Raw genomic sequence first — 23498 nt, 5'->3', positions numbered from 1 at the left:
TTTCTTTTTTTTCATGTTTTTTAAAATTTTATTTTTTAAATTTATATCCAAGTTAGTTAGCATATAGTGCAACAATGATTTCAGGAGTAGATTCCTTAGTTCCCCTTACCCATTTAGCCCATCCCCCCTCCCACAACCCCTCCCAGCAACCCTCTGTTTGTTCTCCATATTTAAGAGTCTGTTATGTTTTTCCCCCTCCCTGTTTGTATATTATTTTTGCCTCCCTTCCTTTATGTTTATCTGTTTTGTATCTTAAAGCCCTCATATGAATGAAGTCATATATTTGTCTTTTTCTCACTAATTTCACTTAACATATGAATGAAGTCATATATTTGTCTTTTTCTCACTAATTTCACTTAACATATGAATGAAGTCATATATTTGTCTTTTTCTCACTAATTTCACTTAACATAATACCCTCCAGTTCCATCTCCGTAGTTGCAAATGGCAAGATTTCATTCTTTTTGATTGTTGAGTAATACTCTATTGTGTGTGTGTGTGTGTGTGTGTGTGTGTGTGTATATATATATATATATATATATATATATATATATATATACCACATCTTCTTTATCCATTCATCCATCGATGGGCATTTGGGCTCTTTCTATACTTTGGCTATTGTTGATAGTGCTGCTATAAACATGGGGGTGCATGTGTGCCTTCAAAACAGCACACCTGTATCCTTTGGATAAATACCTAGTAGTGCAATTGCATAGGGTAGATCTAGTTTTAATTTTTTGAGGACCCCTCATACTGTTTTCCAAAGTGGCTGCGCCAGTTTTCATTCCCACCAGCAATGCAACAGCATCCCTCTTTCTCCGCATCCTCGCCAACATCTGTTGTTGCCTGAGTTGTTAATGTTAGCCATCCTGACAGGTGTGAGGTGGTATCTTATTGTGGTTTTGATTTGTATTTCCCTGATGATGAGTGATGTGGAGCATTTTTTCATGTGTCAGTTGGCGATCTGGATGTCTTCTTTGGAAAAGTGTCTATTCATGTCTTTTGCCCATTTCTTCACCGGGTTATTTTTTGGGGGGGTGTTGAGTTTGATAAGTTCTTTATAGATTTTGGATACTAACCCTTTATCTGATATGTCATTTGCAAATATCTTCTCCCATTCCATCGGTTGCCTTTTAGTTTTGCTGATTGTTTCCCTCGCTGTGCGGAAGCTTTTTATTTGATGAGGTCCCAATAGTTCATTTTTGCTTTTGTTTCCCTTGCCTCCGGAGATGTGTTGAGTAAGAATTTGCTGCAGCCAAGGTCAAAGAGGTTTTTACCTGCTTTCTCTTCAAGGATTCTGATGGCTTCTTGTCTTACATTTAGGTCTCTCATCCATTTTGAGTTTATTTGTGTGTATGGTATAAGAAAGTGGTCCAGGTTAATTTTTCTGCATATTGCTGTCTAGTTTTTCCCAGCACCACTTGCTGAAGAGACTCTCTTTATTCCACTGGATATTCTTCCCTGCTTTGTCAAAGATTAGTTGGCCATACATCTGTGGGTCCATTTCTGCGTTCTCTATCCTGTTGATCCATTGATCTGAGTGTCTGTTCTTGTGCCACTACCATACTGTCTTGATGATGACAGCTTTGTAATTCAACTTGAAGTCTGGGATTGTGATGACTCCTGCTTTGGTTTTCCTTTTCAAGATTGCTTTGGCTACTTGGGGTCTTTTCCAGTTCCACACCAATTTTAGGATTATTTGTTCTAGCTCTGTGAAGAATTCTGGTGTTATTTTGATAGGGATTGCATTGAATATGTAGATCGCTTTGGGTAGTATCGACATTGCAACAATATTTGTTCTTCCTATCCAGAAGCATGGAATCTTTTTCCATTTTTTTTGTGTGTCTTCTTCAATTTCTTTCATAAGCTTTCTGTAGTTTTCAGTGTATAGATTTTTCACCTCTTTGGTTAGGTTTATTCTTAGGTATTTTACAGTTTTCGGTGCAATTGTAAATGGGATCGATTCCTTGATTTCTCTTTCTGTTGCTACATTATTCGTGTATAGAAATGCAACCGATTTCTGTACATTGATTTTATATCCTGCGACTTTGCTGAATTCATGGATCAGTTCTAGCAGTTTTTTGGTGGAATTTTTTGAGTTTTCCATATATCATGTCATCTGGGAAGAGTGAAAGTCTGACCTCCTCCTGGCCGATCTGGATGCCTTTTATTCCTTTGTGTTGTCTGATTGCTGAGGCTAAGACTTCCAATACCGTGTTGAGTAACAGTGGTGAGAGTGGACATCCCTGTCTTGTTCCTGACCTTAGGGGGAAAGCTCTCAGTTTTTCCCCATTGAGGATATTAGCGTTGGGTCATTCATATATGGCTTTTATGATCTCGAGGTAGGATCCTTCTATTCCTACTTTCTTGAGGGTTTTTTATCAAGAAAGGATGCTGTATCTTGTCAAATGCTTTCTTTGCATCTGTTGAGAGGATCGTGTGGTTCTTGTCCTTTCTTTTTGATGGGATGAATCTCATTGATTTTTTTCCAGATATTGAACCAGCCCTGCATCCCAGGTATGAATCCCACTTGGTCGTGGTGAATAATTTTTTTTAATGTATTGTTGCATCCAGTTGGATAATATCTTGTTGAGGATTTTTGCATCCATGTTCATCAGGGAAATTGGTCTATAGTTCTCCTTTTTAGTGGGGTCTCTGTCTGGTTTTGGAATCAAGGTAATGCTGGCTTCATAGAAAGAGTATGGAAGTTTTCCTTCCATTTCAATTTTTGGGACAGCTTCAGGAGAATAGGTGCTAACTCTTCCTTAAATGTTTGGTAGAATTCCCCTGGAAAGCCATCTGGCCCTGGACTCTTTTTTTGGGGGGGAGATTTTTGATTACTGATTCAATTTCTTTACTGGTTATGGGTCTGTTCAAATTTTCTATTTCTTCCTGTTTCACTTTTGGTAGTTTATATGTTTCCAGGAATTTGTCTATTTCTTTCAGATTGCCCATTTTATTGGCGTATAATTGCTCATAATATTCTCTTTTTTTGTTTTTATTTCCACTGTGTTGGTTGTGATCTCTCCTCTTTTATTCTTGATTTTATTTATTTGGGTCCTTTCCTTTTCATTTTGACCAGTCTGGCTAAGGGTTTATCAATTTTGTTAATTCTTTCAAAGAACCAGCTCCTGGCTTCATTGATCTGTTCTACTGTTTTTTGTTGGTTTCGATAGCATTGATATCTGCTCTGATCTTTATTATTTCCTATCTTCTGCTAGTTTTGGGTTTTATTTGCTGTTCTTTTCCAAGTTCTTTAAGGTATAAGGTTAGGTTATGTATCTGAGAGCTTTCTTCCTTCTTTAGGAAGGCCTGGATTGCTATATACTTTCCTCTTATGACCACCTTTGTTGTATCCCAGAGGTTTGGGGCTGTGGTGTTAATATTTTCATTGGCTTCCATATACTTTTTAATTTCCTCTTTAACTTCTTGGTTAGCCCATTCATTCTTTACTAGGATGTTCTTTAGTCTCCAAGTATTTTTTACCTTTCCAAATTTTTTTCTTGTGGTTGATTTCGAATTTCATAGCGTGGTGGTCTGAAAATATGCACGGTATGATCTCGATCTTTTTGTACTTGTTGAGGGCTGATTTGTGTTCCTGCACCTGGTCTGTTCTGGAGAATGTTCCATGTGCACTGGAGAAGAATGTATATTCCACTGCTTTAGGATGAAATGTTCTGAATATATCTGTGAAATCCATCTGGTCCTGTGTGTCATTCAAAGCCATTGTGTCCTTGGTGATTTTCTGATTAGATGATCTGTCCATTGTTGTAAGTGGGGTGTTGAATTCCCCTACTATTATGGTATTCTTATCAATGAATTTTTTCTGTTTGCGATTAATTGATTTATATATTTGGGTGCTTTCACATTTGGAGCATAAATGCTTACAATTGTTAGGTCTTCTTGGTGGATAGACCCCTTGATTATGATATAATGCCCTTCTGCATCTCTTGATACAGTCTTTATTTTAAAGTCTAGATTGTCTGATATAAGTATGGCTACTCTGGCTTTCTTTTGTTGACAATTAGCATGATAAGTGGTTCTCCATCCCCTTGTAAAGCTACTTTAAATAGAGCCATTCAGGAAGGACAGGCAGACCTTCCTCTGTCCCCTTGGAAGCAGGAAATAAGTCTCCCCTGTGAAAGGTACTTTCCCTATACCAGGAGGTAACAAGACATCCTTAGAACCATAGATGGGGAATTTACAGCTTAGTAAACTGCATAAAATACACTTGTTACTTTTTTACTAATTTTCTGCCCCAGCCCAAATTCTGTTTAGAATTCCTTACAAATTGAATCTTCCAAACACAGTTTCTTGGTCCTGTCCACTACTCACAGATTTTTTTTTTCTCTTTATCTAAAGTGTATAAAAACTACCTGCTTTGGTCATTTCTTTGGGTCTCAATTTCACTATTGGGCTCTGTGCACATGTCATAAAACTTTTAGTTTTTTTCTCCTGTGAATCTCTCTCCAGTAAATTTAAATCTTAGTCCAGCTGGAAGACCTTGAAGGATGGAAAACAGTTTTCTCTCCCTTTAGCAGTAACCTTGGGCTTAGCACTCTGTGCTGACAGCTCAGAGCCTGGAACCTGCTTCAGATTCTGTCTCTCTCTCTGTCTCTCTCTCTCTGTCCCTCCCCTGCTGGTGCAGTCTCTCTCTCTCTGTCTCAAAAAGAAATAAAAACATTAAATTTCTTTTAAAAAAACATTGGCCTTAGCAATATTTTTCAGGATCAGTGTCCTTAGGCAAGGTAAAACAAAAACAAAAATGGACTATGAGATTACATTAACATAAGCTTTTGCACAATTATGGAAACCATCCTACTGTTGTTTCTTTTTTTTTTAATTTTTTAATGTTTATTATTTTTGAGAGAGAAAGAGAGACAGAGAGCAAGCGGGGGGGGGGGGGGCAGAGAGAGGGAGACCTAGAATCAGAAGCGGGCTCCAGGCTCTGAGCTGTCAGCATAGAGCCTGGCAGGGCTCGAAATCACAGACTGCGAGATTATGACCTGAGCCGAAGTTGGCCGCTCAACTGACTGAGCCACCCAGGCGCCCCAATCCTACTGTTGTTTCTAAGTATCTGGTAAAGAGGTATAGACAGAGGCAGGCCTCAATTTTAGTTTTCTGGAATTCTTTCATAAGTCAGCTGGAAAACATTGTTAACATAGCAAGGTGTGCATTATAGTGGAGATGGGGGGGTTGCAACCTCTGAGATATGTCAATAATATGAAACAAAGTAAAATAATTCCTTTTATTAATATTTTATTTCATTTTTAAAAGTAATCTCTACACCCAACCTCGGGCTCCAACTTTTGACGCCAATATCAACAGTCATATACTCTACCAACTGAGCCAGGCAGGTGCCCCTAAAAAAACAATTTCTAACAAAGTTTCGCCCACATAACGAACGTGGAAGTGTTAGGTGAGAATTATGCCTTGGAGAGACCAAATTCAAATTTTAGCATCTACCAAATGCACTAGTGAATATCCTATTGAGGAATTTCTAAAACCTGAGATTTTTGTCTTCATTTTGATGTTCCTGTTCTGAAGACATTGTATGGAATTTGTCTTTGGTAGGGGATGACTCTGGCTCAGGCTGGATTCTTACATGTGGTCATTCCAAAAACATTTTCATTGGCTCAGTCAGTGATGACTGATTTGTGGGTCAATGGATCAAGGGAGGATTGTTTGTGACCATAGAAAACCCTAAATTGTACCAAAGGATAATTTGGAAAAAAAATAGAATAAGGAGAAAATAGAGCAGAAAAGGAAAACTCAGGGTGGGCTTATTAGCCTTGCTGCAGAGAGTGTGAGTAGGTTTGAGACGGAAAGGTCAAGCACAGGTGGACCTGGGGAGGCCAGACAGGCAGCCGGACAAAGCGGGCCCCGGAGACCGGGCACGGGGCTCCCAGGCAGGTCTGGCTAGGGCTTGGGAGCCCCGGGCCTCTCTGCTTTGTCAGGCCGGCAAAGCAAAGCTCAGGAAAAGAAACCCTTCAGTTTGGTGAATTTGGCTGACTTGATTTCCGCCCCCCCCCCCCCCCCCCCGCCCCGGGTTTGCCTAGTGCTCTCTCAATGGAGTTCTGAAGGGAAAAGGAGCCACAGGAAACAAATCAGAAAAAAGACATCTTGTTCTCCTCCATCTCCAAACTCGACGCATGAATTCTTGAAGACAAATCTCCCCCTTTTTATTAAGATACAATTGATACGCAGCCCTGTATAAGTTTAAGGGGTTCAGCATAATAATGTGACTTACATACGTCGTGAGGTGATTACCACGATAAGTTAGTCACCATCCAGCATCTCCTATAGATGCAAAGAAAAAGGAACAAGGTTCTTTTCTTTGTAATGACAACTCTTAGGATGGACCCTCTTAACAGTTTCCATATATTCCCTACAGCACGGTTGCCTATAGGCATGTCGTATATTAATTATATCCTCAGCGTGGTAGACTCCCCTCCCTAAGGAGAGAGAAAAAAAGGGAGAAAAAACTTCAAGGTAACCTGGCTATGCGCCTACGTGACAACATCCCTCATGACCTTGTAAACTGAGATTACTTAATCAGACTGCGTGTTTGTGTGTGTTACCATATACGGGAGACAAAGAAATAGAAAATGTATAAAAAACTATGCCACGTGACATTTGGGGCTCAGTTCTTCTGGTACGAACCCAACTTAGTGGTGCCGACACGAATAAAGTTGCTTCCTGGAAATTAAAAACCTCTGCGTCACGACTCTCTGGGCGAGAACACCACTACATTAGTTGGCAGCTTGTGTCCGGGATTTGGAGATGGTGCATTTCCACTTCCTTTGCCACCGAGGTAGAGCCTGAGAGCCGGGAGAAGCGACCTCGACTGGCGCCAATGGACCACTTGGTCCGTAGGAGATTAGCCTATCCCGGTGTGCAGGGGTGAGGGCCCCGTGTGCACCAACGGAACCCGTGAGGCCCAGGAACCAGCTTAAGGAGCGCCACCCATCAGACTGGTAAGAACCCAGGTTCGTTTTGGCAGACCTGCCCCTAAGAGGCAGAAGGGGAGCCTGACCACCTCCGAGTTGCCCTGGTAGTTCTACAAGGGATGAGGAACGACGCTGCAACTCTAAGGCGCTGAATGTAGGGCGGTGGGTTGGAGTCATGTGAATGTGTGTGAATGAGATGGACAGCTTCCAACCTGACCAAGGGCTGAAGCCAGTGTTGAGTCCTGATCCACAGTTCCGTGGAGACCTCATACAGCTTAAGGCAGCATCAGGCTTCCTTGGGAGTCTGATCCGGGTCAGGGGTTGGTACTGAACCCGCCAATGCCAAGAGGCTCCTGAAATATCTCCGAGAGGAGACTGTCTGGAGACAGACAAAGCGATGCACGTCCTCTCCAAATTAGCCCCCCTTCCCCCTTTTTCTTCTCTGGTGCATGAAAGTTGTCCGTCAGGGGGAGGAAATGGGTGGAAAGGAGAGTAAACCGGCTCCCCTAGAGTGTCTGTTGAGAAAATTCGAAAAGGGATATTCAGGAGATTATGGTGTGAAATTAACTCCTGAAAAGCTCTGGACGTTCTGTGAAATTGATTGGCCATCATTTGGGGTGGGCTGGCTCTCCGAGGGCTCACTTGAGAAGGAACTAGTTTGCTGAGTGTTCAGGGTCATCGCGAGAGACCCCGGCCACCCTGACCAATTTCCTTACAGTGACTGTTGGCAAGACCTGGTCCTATCCCCACTGCCTTGGCTGAAAGTCTGTATCACAGATCGCTGTCAAGTTATGATGGCTCGCATCGCAGCTTCCTCCAAATACAGGCCAGCAACTAAAAGGCCCAAATCTGTTAGGAAAAGGTTAAATATCTTGGCTTCCACCTGTCTCAGGGGCAGCACCAACTCAGCCCAGAGAGGAAGCAGGCCATCTGCTAGATCCCGGCCCCAACAACCCGACGCCAGGTTCGAGATTTTCTCGGGGTCGCAGGTGTCTGTGGAATCTATATACTCAACTTTTCAGTCCTGATGAAACCCCTCTATGAGGCTACAAAGCGGGGAGAGAGGGAACCCTCGATGTGGGAGTCAGTACAGCAAAAGGCCTTCGAGGAAATATAGTGAGCCCTCACTAATGTGCCTGGTTTGGGGCTCCCAGACACGACTAAGCCTTTCTTTCTCTACGTCCATGAGTGCACTGGTATTGCAGTGGGAGTCCTAACTCAGATGTCATGGCATGGCCCGGTGGCATATCTCTCCGAGCAGCTTGACTCCGTGGCCCAAGGCTGGCCACCCTGCCTATGGGCACTTGCGGCCACGGCCCTCTTAGTGTCTGAGGCTGACGAGTTAGCTATGGGACGAGAATGGACAGTCCGAACGACACATCCAGTACTGACATTAATGGAGTACAAGGGACAATACTGGCCACCCAACGCGGGGATGGTCAGATATCAGGAATGCTACGTGAGAACCCGCACATACCCCTGGAAGCAGGGCCCACCCTGAACCCTGCAACCCTGCTGCCCGTCGGGCCCGGCCAGCCAGACCCTGACTGCATTGAAGTCACCGATGAGGTGTCCTCCAGCCGAGCAGACTTGAGGGGCCAGCCTCTCGAGGACCCCGGCGCCGAGTGTTTCACCCACAGTAGCAGTTTTGCGAAAGAGGGAGAACGCCGTGCAGGGAACTCCGTGGTGACGCCGAATTCCGTCACTGAGGCCAAACCCCTCCCCCAAGGGACTTTAACACAGAAGGCAGAGCTCATCACGCGAAGCTGCGCCCTCCAGCTGGCGGCAGGGACGCGTGTTAATATACACGCAAACGCTATGCCTTCACCCCCCTCCACGTGCATGCGGCTTTATAGAAAGAGAAGGGTCTAATACACTCAGGAGGAAAAGACGTAAACTATGGTAAGGAAATCCTGGGACTCTTGGACGCTCTGTGGGCCCCTAAAAGGGTGGCAGTCATGCATTGCCGGGGACATCGAAGGATGGGGAAACACCACGGCTGCACGGGGGCACCGTAAGGCAGACCGAGAGGCAAAGCTCGCGGCCTCCAAACGAACGGCGGAATCGGCGGCTTTAACCGCCGCGCTGTTCCCCACCCCGCTGGCACAGTGGGAGCCGAATTACTCACACCACGAAAGTACCTGGTGTGGGACTGAAAATGGAAGCTGCCTCCCGGGCGGATGGTGGAAATGCGAAGACGGCCGGGTAGCCATTCCTGAGGCCCGGGCCCCAACTCTCGTCCCGCAGTTCCATCGGGACACCCGTGTGGGCCGGCCAGCCCTCGACACTAGTGAGCCGGCATCCCCCCCCACTCTCCGGCCCAGCCCCGGGGGGGGGGGGGGGTGGGAGCAATGTGAAACGTGTGCCCGGAATGGCCCACGTCAGGGACCCAAGGCCGCCCCCGGGGTGCAGAGCGTCGGGGAGCCCCACTTGAAAGCGCGATGGTGGCCTTCACCGAGCTTCCCGGGGGCCGAGGCCCCAATACCCGTCGGCGTTTGCGTGCGCTTTCTCGGGCTGGGTGGCAGCCTTCCCGGCTCGCACGCAAAAGGCACAAGAAGCGGCCGGACTACTTCCAAAGGAAATTATCCCACGATTTGGGATCCCTGTCGCTGTGGGGTCACGTGACAGGCCAGCGTTCGTGGCTGAGGGGGTGCGGCTGGTGGCAGAGGGGTTAAAGATCACCTGGAGGTTACATGCTGCGTGCGGACCCCAGAGCTCCGGGAAGGGGGAATGAGTGAGCTGAACCCTGAAGCTGCAGTTAAGTAAACCGTGTCAGGAAACCCACCTGCGCTGGGACCAGGTGTGGCCGATCTCCTTGTTAAGAATCGGGCGCAGCCCCGCTAAGACTGGGTTCTCCCTTTATGAATTCCTTTATGGGCCCCCTCCCCCCATTATCGAGGGCATAGGGGGGATTTAAATGAGATAGGCAGTCTATCCCTGAGGCAGCAGATGCGGGCCCTCGGCTCTACTGTAACCACCCTGCACCGATGGGTTAAAGAGCATTCGCCTGTGAGTCTGACCACAGGTGCTCACTCCTTTGAGCCAGGAGATGCCGTATGGGTAAAGCAGCGGAATGTTCAACCACTCAAATGCCCCTGGAGGGGCCCGTTCACTGTCATTTTGTCCACCCCTACTGCAGTAAAGGTGGCTGAGGTGGGTCCCCAGATTCACCACAGCAGAGTCAAAGCCGGCACCTCGAAACTGGGAGTGCGTTCCTGATCCATGGGTGCCGTGCAAGCTGACCGTACGGAAGAAGCAATCTGCAGCTCCAGAGGCCTGGGGACACTGCAGCCCTGCTTCAGTCACTCCGGAAGCTGACTAATCTACACACAGCAGAAGCTTGGGGAATCGCAGGTCCGGTGAAATAAACAGACTGTCCTTGTTGTCCCTATCTGCGCTCTTACTGTGATGCGCTGCCACCCCTTGTCTCTCACTGTTACTGCAATTTTTGCCCTACTTCTTGCTATCGGGTTGGCAGAGATCGCCCCAGCCAGCTGGAAATGTGGTGAGAGGTTTCTGTTAGCGTTCTCTCTCCTCTAGTGGGCAGGATGTTTTGTTGGTATTAGTTGCTTTTAATCTGGACCCCGTTTGTATCATCATGTGACCCATGTATTCGCATAACCAGGTCAGGCCAGGGAGTCACCTGGACCTTACTATACCGTACCCACTTCTCGTGCCAGGGAAAGACCTTGGGGACCTACAGACACAATAAGACCACCTATGCTATCTGCCAGTGGGGGAGTCAATATACTTGCTTTGACCTGCAGGACTCCCCAAATGAAGATTGATTAAAAGTCCGATCCTACCGGGATGGAGGGGGGGCTTGATCAGCCAGACACAAATCACTGACCCCAAACGTCCGGTGTCAATACTGTTTGATGTATGTGCAGTTATAGGGATTGGCCCAGAGGCATTTGTTATGCGAGAAAAGCGGGCACTTATCATGGAGGGCCCGAGGACTCTTGATATACCGTTTGGAGGCTTAGATTGGGAGCGAAAATACCGACTCAATGACAAGTACGTAATGTGAGGAAAAGGGCTTAGGTGCCTATACATCTAAGTTTTTATGCATCAGTTGGAACTGTGTTTCATGGGCTGCTTGGGGGAAAAAAAGGCACAACAGCACTCCTTCAGAAGGGGACACTACATCAGGTTGTCAATCAAAAGCCTGTAACCCTGGCCACCTGGGTGGCTCAGTTGGTTAAGCGTCTGACTTCGGCTCAGGTCCCGATCTCGCGGTTCGTGAGTTCGAGCCCTGCGTCGGGCTCTGTGCTGACAGCCCGGAGCCCGGAGCCTGCTTTGGATTCTGTTTCTCCTCGTCTCTCTCTGCCCTTCCCCCGCTCGTGTTCTGTCTCTGTCTCTGTCTCTGTCTCTCTCTCTCAAAAATAAACATTTAAAAAAAAAAAACCTGTAACCCTGTTAATTTCACCATCATTAACCCAGAAGGCTACAAGTGGCAATGGGGCACCTGATTTGGCGTCCGAATCTATGGGCGAGACAGAGACCCAGGGACTGTGCTGTATTTCAAGAGGGTCACTACCACCCATCTGACCGCGTCCCATCAAGTCTTCCACTCCTTCTATGAAGAAATAAGTAGTGCCCCTCCCATTTCAGTCCCAGCAGGGAACTGGTTTCTAGCCCTGCAGAGACTATAGCCCAGACCCTAAAGATCTCTTCATGTTATGTATGTGGGGGAACCAGCGTGGGGGATCCATGGTTAGGGGAGGCCAGGGAATTAGATCCCCTGAGCCTTATAATGGAACAAAATACCCCAGTTCTACTACCAGGGTTTGGCTTCTCAAAACCTCAATCATTGGGAAGAACCGTCTTGCCCGATGGGGGAAAAAGTTCACCATCCCTGTTGGAAACTTATCATGCTGAAGTCAAAAGGTTTTATAATTCAATCACCTGGGAAACCCAATGGTGGGGGTCTCCGGGTCACCTCGAGCCAGACCTTCATCCCTTGTTTATCTTCTCTCATCTCCGAGAGGCCTGGGACAACATCGAATGGCAGGCCCCAGGTGGCCTATACTGCATATGTGGGAAAACAGCCTATACGGTACTCCCTTCAGGCTGGTCAGCGTCATGTGTGCTGGGGACTATCCGTCCATCTTTCTTCCTGCTCCCACTTACAAGGGGAGAACATCTGGGAGTTCAAATGTATGCAGATAGAGAGGCTCAAAGAAACCAGTGTGTCCTACAAACTGGCAAATGGAAAGATGATGAATGGCCTCCTGAGCGTATAATCCAATATTATGGCCCTGTCAGCTGGGCAGACGTTGGGTCCTGGGGCTACCGCACTCCCATTTACATGTTAAACCGCATCATCAGACTGCAAGCGGTTGTAGAATTTATAACCGATGAAACTGCCAGAACTCTTAACTTGCTAGCCAAGGAGCAAACCAAAAAAGCGCAATGCTATCTATCAAAATCGCTTGGCCTTAGATTGCCTGCTTGCTTCTGAGGGAGGTGTTTGTGGAAAATTTAACCTGAGCAACTGCTGCCTACAGATCGATGATGAAGGAAAAGTCATAGAGGAGATGACAGATGGGATGAGAAAGGTTGCTCGTGTCCTGTCCAGACCCGGGACGATTGGAACCCTGGGGAGTTATTTGGAGGATGGTTTTCAACTCTCGGGGGATTCAAAACCCTCATGTGTATTATCCTCTTGATTTTGGGAGCTTGCTTAATCCTACCTTGCCTCGCTCCCCTGGTCATATGGTCTGTCTCCAGTCTCATTGAGGCCATGGTTGAAAGAAAGATGGCCACGCGTGTAATGATGTTCTGAAAATATAAACCTCTAAACCAAGATGATGCTCTTTGATCCAAAATAAGGGAGTCTGAGCATCAAAGGTGGGGAATGTGGTGGAGCCCCTCCCAAAGGAATGTGATGAAAACCTCAAGACAAGGGAGGGTAACCTGGCTATGTGCACCTATGTGACATTCCTCACGACTCTGTCACCTAGACCGCCCCATCAGACTGTATGTCTGTATATTACCATGTATGGGAGACAAAGAAGTAGAAATCGTATAATATCTATATCTATATAGATATAATATCTATATCTATACCCAGCTGTGCGCGGGGCTCAGTTTTTTGGGTACGAATCCACTGAGCCCAGGAATAAAGTTGCTTCCTGGAAAGAAAAGCCTCGGTGTCATGACTCTCTTTATGAACCTCAGTCCTGTTACAGACCCAGTCGTGACACCTCTGCTCTGGCCACTGGAAGAACCACATTCAGCTTTCCCACCTTGAGAGTGAAAGCCAGAAACTACTCAGCACAAACCCCTCGGTTAACCCTCACATCCGGTGAGACACACACGAACAAAGAGCAGTCTCTTTTGAAGCCCGGGCTGCCTGGAAGAAACAAACAACAACAAAAATGAATAGCTTTCCCGTAAGTGCATGGCATTTTTGTCACATCCACGATGTTTTTAAACTTGTCTTTCCTTCTTTCAGATGCCACATGTATTAAGGCAGAGCGGTGGCTTGAGGCACAAGAAATAAGCAGAACATCGCTGTAGATGATAATTTACACTTAGCCTAGGTTTGCAAAGAGAGAAGTCTTCCTTAGTCCCCCAAATTAATTAACACCCCCCCCCAAAATTTTCTCTTAATGTACATTTCAAATATCCCGAAGGCATAGATCAAGAATGAATTATTCTGAGATATGGAAATAATAGTTCTGGATGTAGTCTTGCTTTCTACTGTTCTCCACAGTAAACAACACATGCCAGCGAACTTTCAAAATTGGAAGGTTGATGGTCAAATTAAGTAGGAAGAACTCATGAACTATTTGGGGGAAGTAACATTTTTTGATTAAAATTAGATTTGTGTAACCTGGATCTTGATCAAACAAGTATCATCAGTTAAATCAGAGGATTGTGTTGCAGAACCAGAAGCCAGAGGCACCGTAAGAATGTCCTGAAGGAAAGGGACGGAGCAGCAAGGAACTGAAAGCAGATTGGAAAGCTGCCGGGACTGCTCGTTCTCTCCAGAAGGACATCATATGGGCACCAGGTCTGGGGTAAGAATGTTTCGTCTGGCGCCAGATGTACTCATGACCCAGTATGGAATACACTGCAGGTGCACGACCTGTCAAGATGCCAAATACTATTTGTACGTGCTTGCTGTTATCAGACAGTTTGCAAAAATAAAAGAGGCTTGGGCCAGGGGACCGGTGCTCGGCTCCTGGAGAGTCCTAGCCCCCTGCTTTCCAATTCTCTTGTCACCGCACCTTTAGGACCTGTCTCACTACAGATTGAACTTGGAAGTAGCTGGCAATCAAAATTCTAAACAACTATTTTAACCACAAGTACTTAGAAACAAAGGGTCAGGAGGAAAGGGAGGGACCAGAAACAATTCTTTATCTCAATACAAGAGTGTGGCTGGCTCAGTCAATAGAGCATGTAACTCTTGATCTCCGGGTCGTGAGTTCGAGCTCCATGTTGGGTGTAGAGAGTACTTAAAAAAAAATCAATACAGGACTGCCTGGGTGGCCCAGTTGGTTGAGCGTCCGACTCTTGATTTCGGCTCAAGTCATGATCCCGGGGTCATGGGATCAAGCCCCACATCAAGCTCGGCATTGAGTGTGGACCCTGCTTATGATTCTCTCTCTCTCCCTTTGCCCCTCTTCTCTGCTCATGCTCTCTTTCTCTCTCTAAAATAAAGGAAAAAAATCGATGTAAGAGAGTGGTCCCTCGGGGGCACCTGGCTGGCTCCACTGGTAGAGCATATGACTCGATCTCAGGGTTGTGAGTTCAAGCCCCACCTTGCTTGTGGACCCTACATTAAAAAAAAAAAAAAGTTTGGTCCCTCAAACAGATATGAAACGTGACTTTTTTAAAAATACTTTTTAAAATGTTTTTTATTTATTTTTGAGAGAGAGAGCACGAGCAGGGGAGAGGCACACAGAGAGGGGGTCAGAGGATCTGAAGTGGGCTCCTTGTTGACTGCAGTAAGCCCTATGCGGGGCTTGAACTCACAAACCGTGAGATCATGACCTGAGCCGAAGTCGGACGCTCAACCGACTGAGCCACCCAGGCGCCCTTGAAAAGTGACCTTTTAAATAAAGATAATGATTACTATAAATGTGTACAAAAGAGAGGAATGGAGTTTGTTCTCAGTGGTCTTCAGAAGAACAGAAGTACGTTTGCCAGAATTGAGGTGATGGGGCGTCGTGCTTATCATTGGGCGTCCTCCGAGCACACGCGTGGATGCGCTGACCTGCCTTGCAGTCGTTTGGTGCTGATACGATACCTCTGGGGAACGTTGGCGTCCCGGAGGTGGAATAAGAGAGCTAAATAGAATCCTCCACTGCATTTCCTGCTAGGTTAGCTAAACTTGGCCTCCTTTGACCTGCTGTAGCCCACATGTGGCCTGGGCTTCTCAACGCCTGGAGCGGACGCCTCGGGAGTCAGTTGCTATGGTAACATAGCCCTCATCCTAGGAATGCTGCGTGCCATTACCTTCATCGGGGTTCAGTGAGACTTCTGCTCACCCCCATTAAGCCCAGGCGGTAAGGTGTCCCAGCGAGAGCCGGTCCTTGCCTCGGCCACTTCCTCTCAGCAGACTGGCACTTATTCTCCTTTGTGGAATATTCTGTCACCCAAGCCCGCTTTCATTTGGCAAGTGAGACAAATGTTCACAGGACCTGTAGTAAAAGGTCAACACCGAGAACCAGTCTCATCATTTCATGCTGCTCTTCCAAAAAAAAAAAAAAAAAAAAAAAAAAAAAAGGACCTCCTTGTCTTCTGGGAACACCCAGGTCAAGGAAGTCACAGTAGTCTCTCTGTTCTGTAAGGGACTTTTGCAGGCATCCGGTCCATTCCCTTCATATCACAGACGAGGGAACACAAGCCCAGAGCCGGGGGGTGGTCTACAAGACAGAGTTCATCCCGCAGAAGTCCAGCCTCTAGGGAGCCATGCCCTCCCCTGGACCCAGAGCCTTCCAGGCATGGGCATTGCTCACCCAGGTTGAGCGCATCAGGACTTCGCACTACCTTCCTACACAGAACTCTTCATCAAAGGGCTGCTCATTCTAGGTTTCTCCCTCAGTCTCAGCACTGAGCCACCCCTCGCTTAAGGCGGGGAGTCCTGCTGTTCACTCTTGCTCACCCTTTGCATATAGATATGGATTGATAGTTGTTTGCTTGTATTTGGAATCCGTGACTCCACGAGTCATTGGCTGTGCTCTGGGACCTGGATTGCTGGCCTAGGTTTAGAGCTTCCTCATCTTTCCGTCCCTCCCAGATATTGAGGACGAGTGTCCGCACACGCAGCATTAGTCCCTAGCATAGTTGGCCACCATCCTAAGGGCCTGGTGGGCAGCAGAGCACAGACAGACAAAAAACAAACGGAAACACACACTGGTAGTTGCCAGAGGGGCAACCACACCTACTTTACCTTACACTGTAGTTATCTAGGCTGATAGCTCTCTTTCTGGGGCAGGTCTTCTGTATAAATTCTATCTATCGATCTATTATTTAGAGAGTGAGTGAGAGAGCAGGGGAGGGTCAGAGAGAGAGAGAGGGGGAGAGAGGGAATCCCAAGCAGGCTCCGCACTGTCAGCGCAGAGCCCTACATGGGGCTTGAACCCACACACCGTGAGATCATGACCTGAGCCAAAACCAAGAGTTGGTTGCTTAACCAGCTGAACCACCCAGGTTCAGCTAAATTCTTTTAGTCAGTTAGGGGCACCTGGCTTGTTCAGTGGTGGACCACATGACTCTTGATCTCGGGATTGTAACTCTGAGCCCACGTTGAGCGTAGAGATTATTTAAAAATAAAATCTTTTAAAAAAGAAATCCATTCAGACGATTAGGAGGCAAGAAAACTTGTGAGTTTTCTATTTCTTAAAAATACCAAAACTAGGGGCACCCGGGTGGCTCAGTTGGTTAAACATCTGACTCTTGATTTAGGCTCCGGTCATGATCTCACAGTTTGTGATTTCCAGCCCCTCGATGGGCTCCGCTCGGACAGTGCGGAGCCTGCTTGGGATTCTCTCTCTCCACCCCTCTCCCACTGTCTCTCTCTCTCTCTCTCTCCACCCCCACCCCAAACAAAACAAAACTAATCCACACTCCAATGAGACAGGTACGTGTATGGTGAGGGGGTCCGAATTGTGCTGCCCTACACAGCCAGACATAGAAGGGTAAAGGGGAACTTATTTTTCCTCCGCTTCAGCGCTCTGAGACAAGAGGATGTCCTTCTCCCTGGGGACCACCGTGGCAGGTAAAGGAGCCCACGGGGCGGAGACGGCAGGCTGAGGCCGAATGCTGAGGACACTGGGAGCAGTCACCTTCGTAAACGGCAAGCTTGTCTCTGCTGCTGTCACACTTGCCTCTGCTGTTGAAGACGACATCACTCTAGCCTCTCCCCACAGGGGCATGGAGGCCCCCCATCCTTGGGCTGAGCTGGCTAGTGCTCCTGGAAGTGACTAAAAGGCAGAGAGGTTGCTACTCCTGTCCCTCCCAGGACGGAGGCTGCCGTCCTCTGGAACAGGTGCTTCAAACCACCAGGCACGCTGGGCTTTGTCCCCCACTGCTTCAGACATCTGGTGAGGACACTGCCTGGAAAGAAGGTAGAGGCTTCAGCCTCTGGGGGAGACGAAGCCTCAGAGAGGCTCACCTGAGGAAGAGGACGGGCGTGCTCCCGGGGGAGGCGGCACAACACCTCCCTGATGGTGATGAGGAGAAGTGACCCTCTGCTTTGCTGTAACCACCCACAGTAATAAAGACAGAAAAGGTGAAGTGGGAGGGCCAAGGAGGGACCAGCTGCCCTACACACACACACACACACACACGCACACACACACACACCTTGGCCCAGTCTTTCCCTAAGGGCCTAATCCAGGAGCCGAGCGAGAAGGGGGCTGCCGGCTACGTGGAATGAATCTGCTGGGGCGTCAGCTCCACTTAACGGGGGCTGGAAGGAAACAACTGGCTGCCGAAGCACAGGAGACAAAAATCCCCAGTAGTGTGGGAGGTGGGGATTCCTCCCGGAGGAGGCTTCACCCTGGGTCACATACACCTGGGTGAGGTGGCGTTTCTGGTGGGGGGGGCTGCCCAACCGAAGGTGGGCCTCGTGCCGACCCAGGCCGACTCAATGGAAAACGTTAGCTGAGGCCTCGTCTCCCTGTCCTGTGTCAGTACGTGCTCCTTCGGCCGCATGGGTATGTGGTCTAAAAAAGCCAGAGCTTGGAGCCCAGTTTGGGGGGACCCAAGTTTACCGGAGGTCAAATCTGCATGAACCTAAGCCAAAGCACAAAGCGGGCCAACTGAGGTATGGGCTGGTTACGTAGTTCTAGTTAAATATTTCCAAGACTGATTTCATAAAATAACTCTCACTGTATTTGCAAAATATAGGGAGGATCCATTAATATTTTATGTGCCCTAATACTGTATAATCTCACTTACATGTGGAATCTTAAAAAAAAAAAAAAATCAAGGTCTTAGAAAAAGTAATGAGCTTTTGTGGTTACTAGAAGGAGTGGGGATGGGGAATTGAAGGAAGGTCATCAAAAGGTACAAATTTACACTTAAAAAATAAGTACTGGGGTACCTGGGTGGCTTAGTCTGTTAAGCATCCACCTTCGGCTCAGGTCATGGGCTCATGGTTCATGAGTTCGAGTCCCTCACCAGGCTCTGTGTTGACAGCTCAGAGACCAGAGCCTGCTTCGGATTCTGGGTCCCCCTCCCCCACTCACGCTCTGTGTGTGTGTCTCTCTCCCAAAAATAAATAAACATTAACTTTAAAAAAAAAAATAAGTACCGATGTAGCTGGATTCTCGCACAGAGAGTCATGACGCAGAGGTTTTTAATTCCCAGGAAGCAACTTTATTCGTGTCGGCACCACTAAGTTGGGTTCGTACCAGAAGAACTGAGCCCCAAATGTCACGTGGCATAGTTTTTTATACATTTTCTATTTCTTTGTCTCCCGTATATGGTAACACACACAAACACGCAGTCTGATTGAGTAATCTCAGTTTACAAGGTCATGAGGGATGTTGTCACGTAGGCGCATAACCAGGTTACCTTGAAGTTTTTTCTCCCTTTTTTTTTCCCTCTCCTTAGTGAGGGGCTCCACCACATTCCCCCCTTTGATGCTCAGACCCCTTCATTTTGGGTCAAAGAGCATCATCTTGGTTTAGAGGTTTATATTTTCAGAACATCATTACACACGTGGCCATCTTTCTTTCAACCATGGCCTCAATGAGACTGGAGACAGACCGTACAACCAAGGGGGCTAAGCAGGGTAAGATCAAGCACCCTCCCAAAATTAGAAAGATAATTCCCATGAGGGTTTTGAATCCCCCGAGAGTTGAAAACCATCCTCCAAATAACTCCCCAGGGTTCCAATCGTCCCGGTTCTGGACAGGACACGAGCAACCTTTCTCATCCGATCTGTCATCTCCTCTATGACTTTTCCTTCATCATCGATCTGTAGGCAGCAGTTGCTCAGGTTAAATTTTCCACAAACACCTCCCTCAGAAGCAAGCAGGCAATCTAAGGCCAAGCGATTTTGATAGATAGCATTGCGCTTTTTTGGTTTGCTCCTTGGCTAGCAAGTTAGGAGCTCTGGCAGTTTCATCGGTTATAAATTCTACAACCGCTTGCAGTCTGATGATGCGGTTTAGCATGTAAATGGGAGTGCGGTAGCCCCAGGACCCAACGTCTGCCCAGCTGACAGGGCCATAATATTGGATTATACGCTCAGGAGGCCATTCATCATCTTTCCATTTGCCAATTTGTAGGACACACTGGTTTCTTTGAGCCTCTCTATCTGCATACATTTGAACTCCCAGATGTTCTCCCCTTGCAAGTGGGAGCAGGAAGAAAGATGGACGGATAGTCCCTAGCACACATGACCCTGACCAGCCTGAAGGGAGTACCGTATAGGCTGTTTTCCCACTTATGCAGTATAGGCCACCTGGGGCCTGCCATTCGATGGCTGCGTCGACATTGTCCCAGGCCTCTCGGAGATGAGAAAAGTTAGACAAAGGGTGGGGATCTGGCTCAAGGTGATCTGCGGCTCCTTACCATTGGATTTCCCTTCCGGTTGAGTTATAAAATCTTTGGCCTAGGCGTGTTAAGCTTCCAACAGAGACGGTGAACTTTCTTCCCCATCGGCAAGGCAGTTTTTCCCAACAGTTGAGGTTTTGAGGAGCCAAACCCCAGTAGTAGGACTGGGGTATTCTGTTCCATTTTAAGGTTCGTGGGGATCTAATTCTCTAGACTCCCATGGCCATTGATCCCCCTTGATGGTTCCCCTACATAGCAAGAAGAGATCTTTAGGGTCTGGGCAATATTTTCTGCTAAGGCAAGGAATAGGTCGCTTGTTATAGAGGAGATGGGGCGGGTACTTTTTATTTCCTCATAAAAAGAATGAAAGACTTTGTGAGTTGAGGCTCGAAGTGAGACAGCAACCCTCTTGAAGTACAACAGTTCCTGGGGGGTCAGCGCCTATACCAATCCTGAGGCCATTTTCCCAGTTGAGGTCTCCTAGGTTAAAGATAGTGAAATTAACGGGGTTACAGGCTCCCAATTTACAGCTGGAGATTGCAGCCCCCTTTTGGAGGAGTGCCGCCATATCTTTACCTTTCCAAGTGGCCCACGAGACACAGCTCCAGTAGGGGCAGTAAGTCCAGAGGGTACCGTAACATATGGATTGGGGAGAGGCCTGTTCGCACATATATTTGTCATTGAGCGTGTATTCTCATTCCCATGGTGGACTTCTGCAATTTAGAACCCAAAAAGGGTTTTTGTTAATAGCTGCATATCTGTCAAAAAGTACCAATACTGGCATGTGGGGATTAGCAACCTGGGTTTGGCTGATTAACTCCCCCCCTTCCTGGGAGTATCAGACCTCCAGCCACTCCTCAGTTGAGGAGTACTGCGGGTCAAAGCAAGTGTATTGACCCCCCCCCCCCCCACTGGCAGATAGAATAGGTGGTCTTATTGTGTCTGCAGGTCCCCAGGGTTTTCCGCTGGCATGAGAAGTGGGTACGGTATAGTAAGGTCCAGGTGACTCCCTGGCTTTACCTGGTTATGCGAATTCATGGGTCACATGATGAGGAATCGAGGTCTACACAAGGGGTTCAGATTAGAAGCAACCAATACCAACGAAGCATCCTATCCACAAAAGGAAGGTGGGTGCTAACAGAAACCCCCCACCACACTTCCAGCCAGCCGGGGTGGCCTCTGCCAATCTTATGGCGAAAAGTAGAGTCAGAATCACAATAACAGTGAGAAACAAGGGGCGGCAGTGCATCACAGTAAGGAAAGAGATCTAGAAAATGAGGACAGTCTATTTGTTCCACCGGACCGTCGATTCCCCAAGCTTCTGCCATGCATAGGTTAGTCAGTTTCCAGAGTGACTGAAGCAGGGATGCAGTGTCCCCAAGCCTCTGGAGTTGCAGATTGCTTCTTCCGCATGGTCAGCTTGCGTGGCGTTGTTGGATCAGGAACGCACTCCCAGTTTCAAGATGCCGGCTTCACTCTGCTGTGATGAATCCAGGGACCCACCTCAGGCACCTTTACTGCAGTAGGGGTGGACAAAATGACAGTGAGCGGGCCCCTCAGAAGGGTTTTAGGGGTTGGACATTCTACTCCTTCACCCATACAGCATCTTCTGGTTTAAAGAAGTGAGTGTCTGGGAGGAGCCAAGATGGCGGAACCGCATGGAAGTTTTTTTTGCGAATGGCGTCCATGAAATACAGCCAGATCAACACTAAACCATCCTGCACGCCTAGAAAACTGATTTGAGGATTAACACAACAATGTGCACAACCCAAACCACAGAACTAAGTAGGTCTGTGGCAAGGAGAGGTGAACTGGGGGAGAGAGAAGCTGCATAGGAGGGAGGACAGAGATGGGGGGAGAGTATGGGAAAAGCACCCCTCCAGAAAAGCAGCTGGAGAGAAAGTGGAAAAGTGGAAATAGCCGCAGGGAGTGAACTAACACAGGAGAAAGGAGAAAGGAGAGGGTTTAAATTCCATTAAGGTTCTATAAAGGGGGAGTGCAGAGTCTGAAACTCTGCAGCTCAGTACCTGGTGGTGCTCTGGTGGGAAGGGCGAATCCCCAGGAGCAGAGTGAGGTCCAGAGGTCCTCAGGCCACACGGGGAGAAGCGGTTCCACTGCTGGAAGGACATTTGGTAGAGGCTGTGCGGCCACCCGGGCCCAGCAGACCCCAGAGAACAACCACATTTGCTGGTGCTGGAACAAGGTCGGTAAAGGTGAGGCCTGGTGCCAGATGTGTGTTGTGATTTTCCATAATTCCTGAAATGCTGCTGCTACACGATCACATGAACTTTTTCTGGGGCATACTGGTGCCCAGCCACAGTCTCTGGGCATTGACAGCAGCACAGTCCCATGAACATTCCTGGGAGCTGCCCGCACCCGGCCGTTGCTCAGTGAGACCCTCCCACAGAGGATCTGAGCAGGTCAAAGCTGCAGTCCCTCAGAAGTGAGGGGTTGGGAAATACAGTGGCATTTGAGATCAAACTCAGAAGGGAGGTGCCGCCTGGGAACCTGACAGCTTGGTCACAGACCGTGTAAAAGCGGGGAGTGGACAGAAGCTGGAGACAAAGGACAGGTGTGCAATTGCTGGTCAGGAGAGCACAGAGTTCTGATACTAGAGACTGGGTACCTGGGTGATGCCATTTTTACGCCTCCAGCTCATGCGCATACACACCGACAAGGGCCACACCAATCCACCCCAGTAAGCTAAGCAGCACCATCTAGTGGAAAATGGAGCCATTACACTAAGCCCCACCCAACTGGGCCAACCTCCAGGAACACAAATCTCTCTGCCTGCTTAGTTTACAGAATATAAAGTTCTTCATAGTTTGACTTCTAGGGGAAAATGATGTAATTTCAATCATATTTCAGTCTGTTCACTGGTCTATCTATTCAATTTTCTTTTTTTTCTTTTTCATTTCTTTTCTTTTTCTTGAAAACAGAAAGAGAAAAAAATATTTTTATTTTCAATATTTATTAAAAATATTTTTCTTTATTTTTTCTACTATATTTTTTAATTTTGTAAATTTTTCAAATTCTATTTTACTTCCATCATTTCATTTTATTCTATTTACTTAATGAACACAGATACAAGCAAGATGTCTGAACCAGAATTTAGAATCATGATAATAATACTAGTTGGGGGATACCTGCGTGGCTCAGTCAGTTAGGCGTCTGACTCCAGCTCAGGTCCTGATTTCACAGTCTGTGAGCCAAGCCCAGCGTCAGGATCCTGTGCTGACAGCTCAGAGCCTGGAGCCTGCTTCAGATTCTGTGTCTCCCTCTCTCTCTGCCCATCCCCCACTCATACTCTGCTTCTTTCTGTCTCTCAAAAATAAATATATGTTTAAAAAAATTAAAGAAAGAAGAATACTAGCTGGGGTCAAAAATAGATTAGAATCCCTCTCTGAGGAGATAAAAGAAGTAAAAGCTAGTCAGGATGAAATAAAAAATGCTATAACTGAGCTGCAATCTCTAATAGATGCCACAGTGGCAAAGACAGATGAGGCAGAGCAGCAAATCAGC

At 47.3% G+C, this 23498-nt stretch overlaps 1 long non-coding RNA gene across 3 annotated transcripts in view; it reads left to right on the top strand.

Moving 5' to 3' along the window:
* Nucleotides 1-18419, top strand: part of LOC109250747 (uncharacterized) — a 36445-nt gene extending 18026 nt beyond the window's left edge. For 2 of the 3 annotated variants that reach the window (XR_008418410.1, XR_008418408.1), the window contains exons 2-4: nt 13137-13351; nt 13848-13981; nt 17140-18419. This is a non-coding gene — a long non-coding RNA (uncharacterized LOC109250747). Of the gene's footprint in view, nt 1-6085; nt 6981-13136; nt 13352-13847; nt 13982-17139 lie in introns of those variants that run through there. The other variant, XR_008418409.1, reaches the window with a different exon arrangement.
* The last annotated feature ends 5079 nt before the right edge of the window (nt 18420-23498 follow it).

The sequence above is a fragment of the Panthera pardus genome, unplaced genomic scaffold, assembly GCF_024362965.1.
Source record: "Panthera pardus isolate Hobbes unplaced genomic scaffold, ASM2436296v1 HiC_scaffold_27, whole genome shotgun sequence".
Lineage (NCBI taxonomy): Eukaryota > Metazoa > Chordata > Mammalia > Carnivora > Felidae > Panthera > Panthera pardus.
This window is presented reverse-complemented; position numbering and strand designations above follow the sequence as displayed.